Below are 4,797 nucleotides of genomic sequence, written 5' to 3'. Positions count from 1 at the left end.
TGAACATAGCGGACAATGAGGACTACTGAGAACTCAAGAACAATGGCAATGGGTTTTTGATCCTACTGCACGTACTGGCTTTGGGGGAGCCTAAGCAGTATGGATGCTCACCTTACTAGGCCTGGATGGAGGTGGGTGGTCCTTGGACTTCCCACAGGTCAGGGAACCCTGATTGCTCTTCAAGCTGATGTGGGAGGGGAACCTGATCAAGAGAGGGGGAGGGAAATGGGAGGCGGTAGCAGGGAGGAGGCGGAAATCTTTAATAAATAAATAAATTTAAAAAAAAGAAAAAAGTACACAAGGTTGAAAAGCTAATAAAATAATTACTAGGTTTATCATAGATATCCAATCCTACCATTTGGGGGTGATAAAGTTTTCAAGAAGGATGAATGTTCTATCTCATTTCCAGAGACTTATTTACAAACTGATCTGGGAAATAAAGGTTTTTAAAAGCTTACCAGTTTCATAAAAGGTGTTATCTATAGTCATATGGTATTAAACCTTATCTACCAACTTCTTTCTTTCATCCTATTCATTTTCTCTCCTCTCTTAAGGAATCTGTATAATATCATTATTTATCTAAACTCAAAATCCTGAGATCACTGATTATTTATTAAAAATACAAATTAGTCATATCTTATCTTGATTATATAAGGTAAGTTTAGTAGAAATATCCTGACTTCTCTTTGCCTTTTTCACTTTATTCCCTTTATGTTATAATTTCCATTTGTAACCTCGTTAACAACTGCTGTATTTTATGTGTAGAAACTGATCAAGTGCTGTTGGTTTTTAAAATTCCATTCAAAGCTGCCCACTTAAACCTTCTATTTGCACCCAAATACTAGCAGTGACCTGTATGTACTTTCATATTTAAATGAATTCCCTTTTATATTAAGCTAAAATTTGTTAACATTTAATAGTAGAAAATCATCATTGTTCTACATGGCTACCACCTAAACTCTGGAGAGTCACACTTTTATTGCACAGCGGGCTGGTAATGAAAATCATTTGCACTGACTTTTTAAATGTTTCTCTAAAACAGGTTCTTTTATGAAAAAACCTTTTGGTTATATAAGTGGCTCAGATATGTGACATTATTTAGTTAGAGAGGGGCTTATTTTTTTTAACAGTACAGAAATTACATCCTAAAATAACTATTATTCAATCCATTTTGCCAGCTTTGGAAGACTAAGCAGATGTCAGATATTCTAAAATATCTGACTTTAGGTGAGCTTGGAATGTTACTGTGAAAGAAATTTTAAGATCTGTTATAGAGAAGGATGCCAGTAAACTGTGTACTTACATAATGATGGCAACAGCTCTCAGAGGGTCCCATTTAAGGCATAATTGTTGAGTCTTGAAATAATACTATTGTACAGCTAGAAGAGGAAAATTTAGAATGTATTTCTCTATTTCACTTTCAGTTGATGAAGAATCAAAATTATCAAAACAGCTAGAAGCTTTACCTAAAATAATACATCTAATAAATTGTACACTAGAGGAAGACCTCTGGACATAAAATTTAATATTCTATTTCTGAGCACTCTCCCTCTCCCATTTCCTCCTCCCCTCTCACTCTTCCTCTGTATCTTCAGCATACCAGCTATAAATTTCATTCAAAGGATTCAGAGGATACACACACAAGTGTAGTAGAGACCCTATCAAGGAAGAGTATGGACAATGACCAAAGCTTCCATTGCAGAGGAAATCATGGAGTAATATTGGACAGTGTCCAAAGTGTATTTTGTGCCATCCTACATTTTTCCATTTTTAGTTGGACATTATACTGTATCTTAAAATCTCTAGAACATGTTGTATCCTAAAGGGGTATTTCCTTCTCCTGATAATGGACATGTTCAGTGAACTCTTGAGGGAAGAAAAAATAGTATGTACTTATTCCTTATTATAAATTCTCTGGCTATTTAGCAATTAATATACAATATCAACTCAGGATCAGCGAAAAGGTCCAGGTTCATGTATCTGACTCATAACCAAAGACCTGTAGCTTCAGTTCTTGGTTATACAAGCTACTTACTGTAAAAGAAGGGTCCATCTTTAATGGCCTTCAAGCCAGCATATGACTACTTACTAATGCCAGTAAATTAACCTTATTGTATATCTCTACAGTCCCATTACATAGTTACTTCTTTGAAAGAGAAAGCAACTTGACTACATATTACCAAATAAGCTGCATGTATTGTGTCACATCCAGACAACCTGAATTTCAACATTGCCTAAAACAAACTTGCCTCTTATACACATTGTATCTACTAGGATAATTAGAATGATTCTTTGTCTTCTTTTGTGATTTACTCAACTTTTAAAACCTATTTTCCACATTCAGACTTAAAAATAATCCTGTTTGTGTTCATTGGAGTACAATGTTCTAATTCCAATATACTAGCCCTTTCTCTAAGCATTTTCATCAGTGACCTAATCCACAGCAATAGCTTGTTAACTAGTCCCTATTACCACATCTCACTAAATACAGTGTACTTAAAACATGCAGCCAGAATGAAGCTTCTATATATAACACTGAATTATGTCACACTTCTGATTATAACCCTCTAGTGGTTTCATAACTTTACTTCAAGTCATTTCCAAAATTTTACCGTGACCTTCAAATCCTTACTGAAGAAATATAGTTCATTATGTCTCCTATCTCATTTCTCACTCCTCTTATCTGCATTACTGATATGAAAAGAAATAAACTGAATGTATGTGTATACTATATATTGTGAGAGTAGAGCAATTCAGTGCAATTGCATGCGCTACACATTTTACAACTGTAGAGAGTTACAGCTCCTATGTCAGTGTTTCTAGTAAAGCTGAATAGATCTCAACCTGTGTAGTTTTAGATACCTATCAAGGGGAAGGTAAAAATTAAAAAAAAATGATAAAATATGTCATTCACTGATGAGTGTTAATGGAAGACATGGACAGGAGGAGACTAAAGTAGGCAACAGAAATGTAAATAAGGTGGTCCTAAAAAGTTCTCCATTCAAAAAGTGGTATGTAATAACTGGAAAGTATGAGGGAATGATACTTGTAGGAAGGATATCTGAGATTAAAATATCCTTTACATGTTTTCAAAAAGAGAAAATATTCAACACAACTAGATATGTCAGCAAAGAGAGTCCTTTCAGAAAAATGAGATAACAAACATAAAGGTAGAAGACCATTAAGATGTTTGGATATCCTCTCAGTAAGAAGATAGTTAGCAAAAGTATAATACAAAATCTAGCTTGAGTTGGGCAGTGGTGGCACATGCCTTTAATCCCAGCACTTGGGAGGAAGAGGCAGGTGGATCTCTGTGACATAGAAGTCAGCCTTGATTACAAAAACTAGTTTCCAGGACAGGCTCCAAAGCTACAGAGAAACCCTGACTTGAAAAAAAAAAACAAAAACCAAAAACGAAAAAAAAATCCAGTTGGAGTTTTAAAAGATTCCCTGACTCAGCCATGTTCATTGCTGGGTATTCATAATAGCCTGAAACTGGCAACAACCTAGATGTCTCTCAATATAAGATTGGATGAAGAAAATCTGCATTTTCACAGTGGAGTATTTCTCAGCTGTTAAAGAAATGACATCATGAAATTCGCAGGTGAATGGATAGAACTAGGAAAAATTATCCTGAGTAAGGTAACCCAAGCCCAGAAAGACAAATATGGTGGTATGAATTGCTTATATGTATTGTGATTGCTATTCTTAGTTGTCAATTTGACTGTATTTGGAATGAAGTACAATCCAGAAATGGAAGACACAATTGTGTCTAGATCTTGAGGCAGGAAAACAACATGCCTTTCATCCAAATGTTGAGACTGAATGACAAACACCTTTAATCCAGATTGTGAGGCTGGAGTTGAGAGTGTGACATCTTGTAGGCAACAGAAAATCAACTGTCTGTCACACTGAGGGAAGCTTCAACAAAGAGACCTCAATGGCCATTCCCATGGTGACATACCTCTTCTAACATGACCACACCTCCTAATAGTGACACTCCTTTTGTGGGGTATTTTCTTTCAAACCACCACACCAATGAAATTAAAAGCTTGCTTTTAAAATTCTGTCTCAAATTTTACAAACACTGACTTTATACTTTTTCATTGATTTAGTTCAAAACCAATTATTTATTTTCAAATGTCTTGGGAGAATTGATTTTTATTGTCAACTTGAATGGATTGAGAATCACCTAGGGGACTTCACTGATGGTGTTTGAAAGAGTATTTCTAGAGATGTTTGGATATTGTGTGGAAGGAAACCTCTTCTTCATGGTGAGAGATCCTCCAATTAAAGAATTCTGAAGAGAAACCTGACATTCTTCCATTGCTGTTGCTATAATCCTCATGTGGCATAAGACCCTGGATCCTTTGACTTCCCAATGTGGACTCAAACAAGTTGCTAGACTTGCTAGACTTTCCATATTGGACTGGTTCTTTGTGCCTCCAGAATGAAGATAGTTATTATTAGGCTATTCAAAATTTCATGTAAGTCAATCTAATAAATCCTCTGTTATGACATTTATTCCATTGCTTCTGCTTCTCTAGAGACCCTTGCCTAACACATATATTTTGGCACTCACTCATTTCTTGTACTTAATCTATCTTGTGTCTAACGACTTCTGCTGAAATTTTTTATTTCACTCTCTCTTCAGCTCACTAATTTGTTTTGCTTCTCAAATAACATTGATTTAGCCGATCAATCAATGGTGGCGCACGCCTTTAATCCCAGCACTCGGGAGGCAGAGGCAGGTGGATCTCTGTGAGTTCGAGACCAGCCTGGTCTACAGAGCTAGTT

The sequence above is a fragment of the Microtus ochrogaster genome, unplaced genomic scaffold (genome assembly GCF_000317375.1).
Source record: "Microtus ochrogaster isolate Prairie Vole_2 unplaced genomic scaffold, MicOch1.0 UNK36, whole genome shotgun sequence".
NCBI classification, from domain to species: domain Eukaryota; kingdom Metazoa; phylum Chordata; class Mammalia; order Rodentia; family Cricetidae; genus Microtus; species Microtus ochrogaster.
This window is presented reverse-complemented; position numbering follows the sequence as displayed.